Raw genomic sequence first — 14,780 nt, forward strand, 5'->3', positions numbered from 1 at the left:
CCAAGCAATTATAATATTTCCTAAAAGGAGCTAATTAGTACTAGGCTGCTTTCGGGACGGTTCCCTTTGGGAACATCATTAAGAGGAGAAGTGATACCATATTGTCCACATTCATAATAATAATGATAATAAAAATAATTTATTTGGAAGGGATTATCACCCCTGGAAAAAGCAGTCCGCCAATCGACTAACAAGCGGGTTCCTACTTACTGCTGGTAAACAGAGGCGCGCGTGTGTGTGTGTGTGTGTGTGTGTGGATTAAGGAAACTTACCTGTTTCGACCTGCCCGGGAATCTAACCCAGGTCCTCTCGCTTGCCAGGCGAGCGCTCTAACCACTGAGCTACAGGACAAGATGTAAAACGTATGGTATAAATGTAAGTTGCTGTGATGGCGGTTCGAGACGATAAAGGCTTTAAAATGTGATCTTTCGATGATAGGAATCCATTTTCTTTGGGTTGGTGAGACCAACTGCATCTGTGCAGTGCCTCTCACATCGACACCAACACCAAACTGCATCTGTGCAGTGCCTCTCACATCAACACCAACACCAAACTGCATCTGTGCAGTGCCTCTCACATCGACACCAACACCAACTGCATCTGTGCAGTGCCTCTCACATCAACACCAACACCAAACTGCATCTGTGCAGTGCCTCTCACATCAACACCAACACCAAACTGGTACATCAGGAGGACATCCCAAAGCCCTGAGCCAAATGGTGCAAATTCCACCGATTTTCACAGCGAGCAATCCGAGCTCGGCTCTTAGCGGTTCTCCTGTGAGACCGACAAACACGTGAATAACCCAAAAGGAATGATGGCATAAAACAGCTTCCACCCCCTCCGCCCCCCCCCCCACCCCCAGAGTGTAAACGCCCGAGGCTTCTTCAAATAGATTCATTATTTAAAGCTCATAATGGGGCGCCTAATCTGCCCCTGAGAGAAGCTAATGAGTCATTTTGTAGCTTGTGTTTTAAATAAAACACTGGGCATTCCTACGAGGGATTTTACTATGACTGCATCTCCCTCCTCGCTGTACCTCATTCGAGCTAAGAGTAAAACGAAGGTGGTATGAAGTAACTTAGCTCAGTCAAACACCCAGAGGAATCGTCCTTTCGCTATAGCGTCAGATAAATTTAATTACACACCTAATAAGTCAACTGACTACAGCAGATAATAACGTCAAGGATTGCCTTTTGCCTTTGCCACCTCTCGGTGAATTCTCTCCTTCATCAAACAGGGTTACAAAGCAGCTAAGTTGTGAAGCTCTCCTGTGTTTGCACAGAACGCTGAGAGCAAATGGTCTCTGTTGCCTCAATCTAAAGCTGGTCACACAATTCATGATCCATCATAATAATAATAATAATGATGATGATGTTGATGAGCCAAGGGAACAAAGCCATACAGTTTAAACATATTGAAAGGATATATTTGCACACATTGCTAAATAAAAAGGAATCTAAATGAATAATACCAGCAATGAAGAGTGAAGTGATATGCAAACCTGTGAAAATCAATAAGCAATTTAGTGGCTCATTCCTCCCCGTATCAGTCTGAAGATTCCCCTATCAGAAAAGTACTAACTCAATTAGCGGTTTTAATATAGAATCGAGCGCCTGTTCATCCTCTGTGAAGCCTTTGAGATGAGATGCTCTCCCAATGTTAAAAGCACGACAGAAGAGTGAATTAATAATAATAATCCTTGCATTTGATATAGCGCCTTATTACATCCTCGAGACATCTCAAAGTACTTCACTGGATATACCATAAAGTGAATTAACTGAATATTTGGTGAGCAAAACTGCGCACAGCAAAGTGCCACAAACAGTCGTGGATTGAGTGACCAAATTATTTTTAAAATTTATTTTTGAAGGAATTATTATCCTCTGGAAAACCGATCCGCCAATCGACTAACAACCGGGTTCCTACTGACTGCCGGCAAACAGAGGAGTGTGTGTGGAGCGAGGAAACTTGCCCAATGTCTCGCCCTGACCTGCCCGGGAATCGAACCCGGGTCCTCTCGCTCGCGAGGCGAGGGCTCTAACCCCTGAGATACAGGAACTCCTCAATCTACTCATTCCTTCCCCACCCCCACCTCTTCCCTCAGCTCCCACCCTCGGCTCGGGTGAAGATCTTTGAGACGTCCTTATGACCCGATAAGCGCTGCGTGAACGTAAATTGTATTCTAAATGCTTGTGATGAGGCACCATGTCGAATTCAAGAAATATTATAAATTAGACCCCATTGTGTTCGTGCTGTAAGATTGGATGTTACGCTGGATGGTAGTGATTGTATTTTAGTATCCGGGTCACTGCAAATCAAAGTCCTTTATTAAAAAAAGCAGAGACGGATTGAAGCAATAGCCCTACATCGTGTTGTTTCTATTCCCAACTCAGTGAATATCATCGGGGGAACAGAACAACATTTTAATGTGCTCAATACCCTCCAGCAGCAAAAACACCTCCTGGCTCCAATCTTACCCCCCAGGTCCTCTCGTTTGTGAGACCGACAAGCGGGGAGTTAGCATAATCGAGCCTGGATGCGATGAGGGTCTCGGGGGCCTGAGAGGTGAGGCAGTGGCAATGTGTGCGGGGATGGGGGAAGCAGAGCGGGTCATGGCACGGACGAAGGTGGCTGGATACTCACTGAAGGGCACGAACGGTTTGAAATGGAAACGTTGACTGAAATTGTTTCCCCACGAGCACCTTTGAGTTATGGCGTTAATTACTTTACCTGTCAAGCACTTTGAGATGCTCTCTCGCCTCGAAATGCAAGGATTGCAGTTGTTGCTGTTATTTATTGGTGGTTATGTGCAGAGAACTCAAATCACATTTCATAACACGGAATTCAATTTGCTCTCGAACAATATTGTACAATGACGATCACCCACTCTCTCAGGGTTTCTCTTGGACATCTTCTGTCCTCTATGAAAGGCGCTGTAATAGGGCAAATTATTATCCTTGTCATTGCTGATACTCTCTTGCTATTGCTGCCATTTTTTGTTATCTCTGCCTCGCTGTGTGATCATCGACACTCTCTGCTAACTCTCGATGTTATTCCCCATCCTCGCCCCGGGCCCACTGGCTCCGTCAGAGGATATAGAGTTCAAAATCCTGGTCCTTGTCTTCAAAGCCCTCCAAGGCCTTGCTCCTTCCTACCTCTGTGAGCTGCTAATTCCACACAGACCTGCCCGCTCCCTCCGTTCAGCGAGCTCCGGCCTGCTCCACCATCGGCGATCTGGCCTTCAGCCTCTCTGCCCCCACTCACCCTCTAAAACTCCATCTCGCGGTTCCTCCGCCTCACCCCCTCCCTCGCCTCCTTCAAAGCCTGTCTCAAGACCCTCCTCTTCGACCGTGTGTTCGGTCACCCTCCTACAACCAACCCCCCCCCCCACCACCACCCTCCCTGACCTACACCCCTCCATCGGGAGGATGTGAAACCCTTAATGATCTGACCTATATGTTCCTCTGTCTTTTCATCCATTTACCATAACCAGGAGTGTGAGCCCAGGAGAGACACGGGGTGGGGGGGGGGGGGGGGGAACAAAGGAAACAATAGCTTGTCTGAACAAGCAGACATGCTTCTGCATAAAGCAAGGAGCCTCCAAATAAAATTGTTCATTCACTTCAGGACTGTTTATGCGACATTGCTGTGCGCAAATTGGCTATTCTGTTCATCCACAAAATGCACAGTCGTTGCGCTTTACAGTAAATTGACCGAATTGGAGTCCTGTAGTGTATTGGTTAGAGATATCGCCTCGCAAGCGAGAGGACCCGGGTTCGATCCCCGGGCAGGTCAGGGTGAAACTTTGGGCAAGTTTCTTACTCCACACACACACACACACACACACACACAGACACCTCTGTTTACCGGCAGTCAGTAGGAACCTGGTTGTTAGTCGATTGGTGGATCGCTTTTCCAGGGGTAATAATCCCTTAAAAAAATTAATAATTTGTTCTCTCAATCCACGACTGTTTGTGGGGACGCTGCTGTGCGCAATTAGCTGCCGCGTTTTACCCAAAAATGTACAATCAGTTCACTTTACAGCATATTCTGCTGGAGTCTAACCTGCTAAAACTTCATCGCTTACCATTGAGAGCTCTGTCTGGCCAAGCTTTCCTGCTGCTTGTCCAGCTAGGACCACCCTCCCGGTTAGGGTTTGGGCTTGCAGGGTTAACAGGACCTGAGTGGGAGGATTCTGGCTCGATTCTGACATTCCGTTGCAAAGTGTCTGAATTATTGAATACCTTTCCAGCAAAGCCTGGACATTTATTGAGCAATTTGTTCGGTTCCAGTGGTGGAAATTTATAGCGTAAGTACACTTGATAATGAATGGCCTTAATTACAATTCCAGTTGTAGCTGCGGAACCTGTGAATGCAAATCCCCAACTCCGCAGATAGATTTCATGGCCCTCTTATAAAAGGCACCAGGGAATAACACATAAAATATGCATCAGCGAAGCTATCTTCTGGCTTGATACAAATGATCAATGAACCCTATTCACTTCATCTCCATCCAATTATTGGGCCAGTGGACCTGCGTATTTTATTTCCCATTCATTCAATCTTTGAACAGTTTCATCAATAATATAAAAAAAACCTTAGTCCCTGTAGCTCAGTGGTTAGAGCACTCGCCTCGCAAACGAGTGGACCTGGGTTCAATTCTCAGACAGGGCCAGACCTTGGGCAAGTTTACTTACTTCACACACACACACACCTCTGTTTACCAGCAGTCAGGAGGAAGTCAATTAATTGTTAGAGAGATAGGGGGGTGGGGGGGTGGTGGGTGGGGGTGTGTGGTGGGCTGGCCAACAGTCGTTATCGATTGGCAGATCGCTTGTCCAGGGGGGGGAAATGATTCTTTGTGTCCCAAGTACCGTCAAAACATGTTTCGAGCAGATTAATGTTCTTCATCTTACCGAAGCCTATTTGGCAGAAGTCCAGTTCACCGGCGTTCACTCTTGCTGTCTGAGGGCACTAAAAACAGCTTAGGCAGCGATGAATCATCTTCCCAATGGGGTGATTATGTTGAAGTGTTGTTTTGGGGGGATTGTGACCATGTGCTGTAAGACTACAGTAAGACTGGAAACTTAGGATCTTTCACACAAACAACAAACCGAATGAGCCGATTATTACGGTTATTAATAAAATTGACCATTCACCTCATGGCTGTTTGTGGGCCATTGCTGTGAGCAAATTGGCTGCCTACAAAATCCAGTCACTATACTTTAGGTAGTTCCTGTGAAGCACTTTCTCTGACATGAAAGTTGCTATATCAATTGAAAGGATTATTATTTGGTCTATTGTGGCTGTGCTGACACACCGAAAGAGCTATCTGATTAGTCTCACACCCCCAGCCCTTATAATAATAAAAATAATATTACATTTGTTACAGCGCCTTTCATATCAGGAGGACGTCTCAAAGGGCTTCACAGGATATACTGTGAAGTTCAGCGACTGTGTGCTTTGTGAGTGAATCCAGCAGTTGTTTTGTGCACAATAACGTCTGGCAAACAACAACAAGAACTTGGGTTTATATAGCGTCCTAAGGTAGGATCTTGGAGAACTCAAACAGCCATGAAGTGAATGACCAATTTCCCCCCTTTGCACACCCACACTTTAATACTTTTTCTCTTTCACGTGTTTAGATAAACTGGACAGGTTCACACCGGAGAAGAGAAGGCTGAGGGTGATGTGATGACGGTCTTTAAGATTCTGGAGGGACTCGATCATGTCGTGGGACCTCGGTTTAACGTCTCATCCAAAGGACGGCAGCTTTGCCAATGACGTCTTTGGCTGGATAAACTTATTTCCCCATTATGTTACGCCCAGACCATTGCTCTGTTACAAGTCCCTTCTGCTTGAAAAATCATTCCCCAATTAAATGTGCAAATTCGAATTCCTCCGGTCACACTCTGTTCCTTCCCTTACAAATCGTCATCTATCCCGTGTCCCTGGACACCCCTGATTTACTGAAACGGATTCACTGGTGTTAGAAATTGAAACGCCAGCAGTTTGGGCTTGTTATTATGTAGGAGCAATATTCCTCAATTGCCGATCGTGTCTGCGGTTGCCTGGTTACTAAGCATGTTGTTGTTTTCAAAGACTTTCCACGCATCGCTCCTTGCGTGCGCGTTTCTGCAGTTTTAATAGTGCCGCCTGCCTCCGCGCAACCCATCAAACAGCGGAAGGACACACCGATGGAGGAAATGAGAATCACATCAACACAATTCCTTGTAATTTTCCAGCCGCTGGAGCAAGATAATGTAATCACAAACTGGGAATTAATTGAGGTATCATCCTGGCTCAGTTTGTAGCACTCTCACCTCTGAGACGCAAGGAGAATAATAATAATAATAATAATGATAATCCTTGCATTTGACATGGACCTGACCATGTTCTTCGAGGCGTCTCAAAGCGCCTCACAGAACGTACTGCAAAGTGAATTCACAGCCAATTGCGCACAGCAGTGTCCCCACACACAGTCGTGGATTAAGTGATCAAATTGTGTTTATTTATTTTGAAGGGATTATCACCCCCTGGAAAAGCGAACCACCAATCGTCTAACAACCAGGTTCCTACTTACTGCCGGTAAACAGAGGCGTGTGTGTGTGTGTGGAGTAAGGAAACTTGCCCCACGTTTCGCCCTGACCCGCCCCAGGAATCGAACCCCTGGTCTTCTCGCTTGCGAGGGGAGGGCTCTAAACCCCAAGACTTTAAACCACAGAGTACTGTAACCTACCTGCTATTTGCTAAACATCATGGCTGACTTTAAATAGTTAACCTAATGATTGTAAATTCAATGCAAATGTATATTTTAATGTGCAATTGTTGGCTGCAGACCCTTTTTTTTTAGAAAGAAATATCCTTCAGTCTCTCAAAGCAATTGGCAATTTGCAAGTCTGGCTTTCAGCCGGGAAAGAATTGGTGATGCAAAGTTCGGTTGTACAAGAAACAGCAACAAGAAATTTATATTTATACAGAGCCTCATTGACTCACCTTCCTTTCTCTGTAGACGCTGCCTGACCTGCTGAGTGTTCCCAGCGACTTCTGGGTTTGTTTTCAGATTTCCAGCATCTGCAGTGTTTTGCGTTGCCTTTCATATCAGGAGTAACCCCTTATGTTTTTCTTTATAAACGCTCCGCACACTTTGAGGAAGTAAATTAAAGCCAGGTGCGTTGTCTGCTCCTATAACATGCTTAATAATAATAATAATAATAACAATAACAAATGTATTAATACATTTATTGATAAATAGTAAAATACTTAGACAATACTTGGAATTCTGGGTGGGCGTCTGTTGCGTCCTTCATTTCAACCTCAATAATGGTAAATTTACCTACAACAACAACAACAAGAACTTGCTACCTCGGCATCCTATTAAAACTTCACCAACCTGTCGACACCCTCTGCTCCCCAGGCACTGGCCTCCTCCATGTCCCCTGTCCTGCCCACTCCACTATTGACCATCTGGCCTTCAGCCTCTCTACTCCCACCCTCTGCGACTCCATCTCAGAGCTCCCTCTGCCTCGTCCCCCCACCTCTCTTGCTTCCCTCCTTCAAGACCATCTCAAGACCCTCCTTTACAACCGTGCCTTCGGTCATCTCCCCTCCTCCACCCCACTCCCTGCTTTGCCCTCCATCCCTTTCTGATCCCAACCCTCAGCGCAGTTGCAGACCCCTCATTGTCCAGCACCTTGTGGGATGCCTTCCCAATGTGAAAGGGGCCGTAAAAATGGGGTAGTTTGTTGTTGTTTTTGTTGCATTTATTCAGCGCCCGTCACATGGGGTAGAGTCTCGAAGCACTTAGCCGTGTAAAGCACCTTTCATGTCATCAAAAGCCCTTCACAGAATATACTGTAAAATGTAGTGACTGTACATTTTGTGGGTGAAACGCGGCAGCTAATTGACCTCAACGTAAAAATTTTGAATCGAAGCCTCCAGCTACAACACAATACAAAACAACAGCAGATTTGTAAAGCGCCTTTCGCGTCGGGAGGACGTCCCCAGGCCCTGGGACTAATGCAGAACAAAGAAATAGCTTCAGAAATCTTATGGTTCAGTTGGTGCTATTACCTGTGTGGGTTCAAACCCGTCGTGAGGAATTTGAGCTCACAATCTAGGCTGACACTGACACTATACTGCATTCTTGGAAGTCCTGTCCTTCAGGTGAGATTTCAAACCGAGGTCCAGGCAGCCAGTGCACATCCCATGGCACCTTTCGGAGTAAGAAGCCATTTCTTTCAGTCCAATCGGATCTTTAACGTCCACCTGAATGGACAGACAGGGACCTGCATTTAATGTCTCATTCAAAGAATACAAACGAGGTTTCTAACTGCGCATTTTAGTTTCCACTTTTAAACTTTTAATTAATTCCTCACAGAATAAGGTCAACTATAACATCCAGATTACAGAATGTACCATTCCCCATAACTGGCCTATAAGGATCATTAATTCCGTAACAACTTCAAGTCTGAATGAAATGTTTCACAGGCTTATAGATCAAAAAGTAATTACACCACTAAAGGGAATAAGGAAAGTATGCTTCAACAAAGATCTGACTGGCTGACAGCAGGCAAGGAGTAGTAGTTTTAAATTACACTGCCTGCGTTCAAATTATAGGCTGCACACTCTTTATTTAAATATATAATAATAATAATCATTCCATTTGACACAGTGCCTTATCACGTCTTCGAGACATCTCAAAGCGCTTCACAGGACACACTATAAAGTGAATTCACTGTGTATTTTGTGGGCGAAACGCGGCAGCCGATTGCGCACAGTTATTATTTGTGTCGCTACACACGTCACTTGTGAAGCGCCTTGAGACGTCTCTATGACGTGATAAGCCGCTGTCTCAAAGGCCAAATAGAGGAGCCAAGCTTCCTGAGGGAGTGAGGTGACAACACGGCAATTTACAGGGTAAGATCTGCGGAAGGAGAAATAATATACTTAAAGCTACTGTCAAGAGCATTACATGTCAGCAAGGTGGGCTGTACCCAGCAGCTGCCAGCATAGAAATATCTTTATTATCATGAGCTGCGAGTCTATTTTTTTGTGTGCCAAAGATCAGAGCGTACATGCATTAATGAGACAACACTTCGTCAGGACTGGAGAGTGGGATTAATAAACCGTACCACTTTTAAAAGAGTCAGCGGTAGCAAGACTAGGCTGAATACTTGTTCCATGTGATACGTTCAAAGTAAATAATTAGTTCATTCAGCGCTCTACGTGGAATCCTGTAGCTCAGTGGTTAGAGCCCTCGCCTCGCAAGCGAGAGGACCCGGGTTTGATTCCCGGGCAGGTCAGGGCGAAACATTGGGCAAGTTTCCTCACTCCACACACACACACCTCTGTTTACCAGCAGTCAGTAGGCACCCGGTTGTCAGTCGATTGACGGATCACTTCCCCTCAAAGAAAAATAATTATGGTTTGGTCACTCAACCCGCGGCTGTTTGTGGGGACGCTGCTGTGCGCAATCGGCTGCCGCGTTTCGCCCACAAAATATACAGTCAATTCACTTTACAGTGTATCCTGTGAAGCGCTTTGAGAAGTCTCGAAAAAGGCTTGTTTTCCGCAGTATCCTTGCTCTGCAGAGACTGCAATTGTCCTGTGAGCCTGACCCATCTTGTTAAAGATCAGCTGGACATTCAGAACAATGTCCCTCTCTGATGTACCATTAACCCTCGGGAGAACCTCTTTCCTTGTCTGCAATCTTTATCGGCCTGACCTGATCTTTCCTATTCTAAATGATGCCTTTATCAACTAATAGAGAATAGTATGCAGCTGGAGTCAAGTAATGAGAAATGGGATTGATAGGGAAATGTCTTTCAAACCACAATCACAGTAACTGGATAGCAGGGGACGTGACTCACTTAACTCTCAGTGCCAGAATGTGTGGTTCTGTTAGGGAGAAACCTTAGAGAATCCAAAAGTCATTTTGAGAGACATCACAAGTTCACAAGACAAGATTGGGTTTGGATTCCACGTTATTTCCCTCCACCCCTCCCCCCCCCCCCCCCCAACACAGCATCAAGTTACTTTTTTAAATGGGCCCTAGTTTCCTGGCCTCACCCGCGTTCCCAAGCAACTTATTACAGCCCTTCATTAGCCTCTGAGTGAAGAAAAATGTCCTGAAATTGCCGTTTGTGATTCTAAACCAATGTCCCCTTGTTCTACTGTCTTGTTACAATGCTAAAGTGTACTCAACGATGACGCATTGCCTTTATGTTGTGCCTTCCACATCGAGAGGACAGCCCAAGGCGCTGATATTCATTTTCAGTTGTTGAGGTCAGGACACTGGACTCATTTACAAAAGAGAAGCGGCTGGGAACACGCAGCAGGTCAGGCAGCATCTATAGAGAGAGAAAAATGAATTAACGTTTCAGGTCAATGACCTTTCGACAGAATCTTTCATTCCATTAAAAAACACCTTGATGTTGTGATGATAGGTTGGTAAGGTGTGATTTATGGAAGGATGAGATCTAATGGGCCAAAGGCCTTCTTCACCTGAACCTCTGTTAATCAGAGGCCAACAATAATTTACAATAATAATATTAATCATAATAATCCTTGCATTTGATATAGCGCTTTTCATGTCAGGAGGAACATCTCAAAACACTTCACAGGATTTGCTGTAAAGAGCAGTGAGTGTATTGTGTTGTGATTTGATAGCCATCTCTGATGTGAAATGGTTTACTATATTCCACAGATTCAAGCAGATGAAATTTCCAGCCATTGGAACGTTTGAGGTTGTGAACACAAGTCTGCGGTTTTGAAAATTAAGTTGGGGGAAGTTTTAAAAAAAAGGATTATCATCTTATTTAGGTCTAGCAGAAGCACAATACACATTCTGACAACAGGAACTTCCGCAGCGGAGCTGGTCAGGGCAATAGGACAGTCATTCCAATATACGTCTCGTCAAGAAAACCATTAAGGAATGTCAGAAATCAGACTTGATTAAGACACAACCAATGGTCAAGCAATTTGATACAAAGTAAGAGACTTTAATAATAATAATAATAATCCTCGCATTTGATATAGCGCTTTTCACGTCAGGAGGACGTCCCAAAGCGCTTCACAGAACACACTGTAAAGTGAATTGACTGTATATTTGTGGGCGAACGCGGCAGCCAATTGCACACAGCAATGTCCCACAAACAGTCGTAGATTGAATATGACCAATTTATTATTGTTTTTGTTTTTGGAGGGATTATTATTAGGCTCTGTGTGGAGTAAGGAAACTTTGTTCAACTTCGTTCGAGATTTACTCTTGGGAAATTGCCAAGTCTACGAGAGGTAATTGAGGAATGGATGATAATAATGATAATAATCCTTGCATTTCGAGACGTCGCAAAGCGCCTCACTCACACAATATGCTGTAAAGTGAATTGACTGTATGTTTTGTGGGCAAAACGCGGCAGCCAACTGCGCACACAGTGGATTAAGTGACCAAATTATTATTATTGGTATTATTTTTTTGAAGGGATGATTACCCCTAGAAATACAATCCGTCAATCGACTAACAACCGGGTTCCTACTGACTGCTGGTAAACAGAGGTGTGTGTGTGTGTGTGTGTGTGTGTGTGTGGCGTGAGGAAATGTGCCCAACCTTTCGCCCTGACCTGCCCAAGAATCGAACCCGGGTTGACCGTTCTCAGCGCTCTGATGTGGCTCCCTGCTTGAACGGCGCTGCATAAACGCAAGCCGTCGTTGTTCTTGTTGTTGCGGACCGAAAAGGCCAAATTGGACAGCAGATTGAGCATTACACTCAGTAATATAATGGGCCGTCCTTCACTGAGTAAGAAATGCACTACTAGAAGAACTGTACTGTTCACACTGTAGAGTTACTTTGAGAGAGAAACTCAGCTGGAAATTGCAAGCTGGACCTTGTGAGATAATATACTTTCATTTGCTCTAGTGCTAGCTCTGAATCGTGTCCATTAAACTGAGAGGTAAGCTCTTCAGTCTCTCACACACACATTGTTGTTGAAGGCGCACAGCTTCTCAAAAGATAAATCAAGTGTTCCCACTGCTACTTCTCATCTCTTCTCCTGGATGGAGGATAACTCTGTCTCAGCTGCTTACTCCTCCAAACCCTGGCGCCTCATAAGCCATCGCTTGCCACAGAATAATAATCATCCGTGTATTTGATCCAGCGAGGGCTATCACGTCATCACACAATTTTGGAGTCCTGTAGCTTAGTGGTTAGGGCACTCGCTTCGCGAGCGAGAGGACCTGGGTTCAATTCCCGGGTATGGAGTAAGGAAACTTGACTAAAGTTTTGTCCTGGAATGCTCGCGAGGTGAGTGCTCCAACCAACACACTACACAGCACTGCAGGACTCCACGTGTTTGATATTAGACCTGGTCTGTCAGGCAAGGCTAAGAGAGAGGCCTTTTACAGATGATCAAGCTTGTCAATCAAAGGAAGACTTTGCATTACTTTGATTCTAACGAAGAGTCTGTAAACCAGGGCTTTGTTTGACAAGGCATATTAATACTGAATAATGGAAAGTGACAAAGACAAAGTGATGATGGTTTATTAGATACCAATCCTCGGGTTGAGCGTTGGAATAGAACTGTTGGAGGTCAAATTCGCACATCATTTTCCACAAGACCCCTTCAGAATCAGGGTGGCGGATGACAGCGAGGCTCTCTACTTATTTTTAATCTCTCTTGCTCCCTCGCTCGCTCGCTCGCTCTCTCTCTCTCTCTTTTTCTCTCTCTCTCAACTCTATTCACTTTGTGACTCATCAAATAGAACATTTCCACCATTTCGGGAATACATTTGCTTCGACATTGCAAGTGGCAAAGTAAAGAGGAAGAGGTATTTTCCCTCTCAAAGACACAATTGATATTTACTTCGATGCAACTAACCAGAGCAACTAACTACGGTTGCAGAAGGACTATACTACGACAACAACAACAACAACAAATTGTATTTGTGGGACACTGCTGCTTTTTGCCCATAAAACATGCAGTCAATTCACTTTACAGTATATTCTGCGAAGCGCTTTGAGCCTTGATGAGGCGCTGTCTCAAATGCAAGGATTATCATTGTTATCATTACTCCTGTTTTCCATCTTTTCTTTAATCTGAAAGTGGGCAAAATAAGAATTTTAAGTAAGTCGTACTGCGGATTTTTAAGCAAACATTATGAAGCAGCTCCTTCAAAGACTTTATACGTACAAGCTCTTGCCGCCGCCCACGGGTGGTAACACTTTATAACGAATTTGTCAACGGTTTATTCTGAAAGGTTAAGCAGATCTGTGAAACAGCGCGATTGAAAGTCACATTATTGTAAAATTTTAAATGTTTAAAAAATGTCGCCTGTTATTTTTAACCCATAGCACACGGGCAGGCGGCAGAACTCTGGGTTCTGCACACCATTGGTCATGCTGTAATAATAATTATTATTATTAATGGTACAATACAAAATTACATTTGTAAAGCACTTTTCACGTCGGGAGGTGGACAGGCAGGGGTTTGGACCCCAACGGTGGCAGGGGGGTGGGTGGGGGTTGCAATCAGGAGGGGTGGAGGGCAGGGAGGGTGGGGGTAGGAGGATGACTGAAGGCACGGTCGAAGAGGAGGGTCTTGAGATGTGCCCTGAAGAAGGTGAGGGGTGGGGAGAGACTGAGGGACTGTGGGATGGAGTTCCAGAGGATGGGGGCAGAGTGGCTGAAGGCCCAACCACCAATGGTAGGGTGGGCTGGGCGGGGGTCGTGGAGCAGGCTGGACCCCGCTGAGCGGAGGGAGCGGACACGTTGATAACAGGTTAACAGGTTACAGAGGTCTGAGTACCTGAGTTCAATCCCAGGCAGAGGGCGAAACCTCGGGCAAGTTTCCTTACTCCACACAGAGCCTAATAATAATCCCTCCAAAAACAAAAACAATAATAAATTGGTCATTTTCAATCTACGACTGTTTGTGGGACATTGCTGTGCGCAATTGGCTGCCGCGTTCGCCCACAAATATACAGTCAATTCCCTTTACAGTGTGTTCTGTGAAGCGCTTTGGGACGTCCTCCCGACGTGAAAAGCGCTATATCAAATGCAAGGATTATTATTATAGAGGTCGGGGGGAGCAAGGCCGTGGAGGGCTTTGAAGGTGAGGACCAGGATCTTGAACTGTATCCTCTGGGGGATGGGAAGCCAGTGGAGCCGGGCGAGGGTGGAGGTGATAGGGTCATGGAGGCTGGTGGGCTGCAGAGCTCTGGATGGTGAGTCATGTGAGTTTGCTATTGGGAGTTCGATCAGCAGTACATTGTTGATCTCATTGACTTCAACTGACGAGGGGAGTGCGTTTAGAGAATATCTAATGTGTTCTTTCGCAGGAGCACATGCATCACGAGAAGTCAGGGCTGTGGCAGTGGAACAAAAGATGAATATGGCTCCTGGCAGAACGTATAATAATAAATAATCCTTGTATTTGATATAGGGCCTTTCACATCACTGAGAGAACATCACAGACAAATCTTCTTCTACCTTCTATACTAGAAAAATGGCAATGTCTGTCTGCGCTTCAAGAAGGATCTCAACAACCGATTGACATACAGACATGATTTATACCTCATTGGAAAAGTCTTGGCGCTGGGAGTGACATGGGCATATTTGCTTTTTCTGCAGTTCCACCTGGTGGCCACCGAGTCAAATTGGCGCTGTGGCTTCCTGCGTCACAGAGCACGCACGTAGCCAAGTGGCAGCGGGAACAAAATAAAGGACACAGACCAAGCTAAGCCGCGGCAACAACAACAACAAAATTACATTTTTAAAGTAC

The 14,780-nt window shown here is 45.1% G+C and overlaps 1 non-coding gene across 1 annotated transcript; it reads right to left on the bottom strand.

Moving 5' to 3' along the window:
* Nucleotides 1–277: 277 nt before the first annotated feature.
* Nucleotides 278–351, bottom strand: trnaa-ggc. Its single transcript has one exon. It is a non-coding gene; the product is annotated as a tRNA-Ala (tRNA).
* Between the last annotated feature and the right edge of the window lie 14,429 nt (nucleotides 352–14,780).

Source organism: Callorhinchus milii, unplaced genomic scaffold, assembly GCF_018977255.1.
Source record: "Callorhinchus milii isolate IMCB2004 unplaced genomic scaffold, IMCB_Cmil_1.0 Scaffold2, whole genome shotgun sequence".
In the NCBI taxonomy this organism is placed as follows: Eukaryota; Metazoa; Chordata; class Chondrichthyes; order Chimaeriformes; family Callorhinchidae; genus Callorhinchus; species Callorhinchus milii.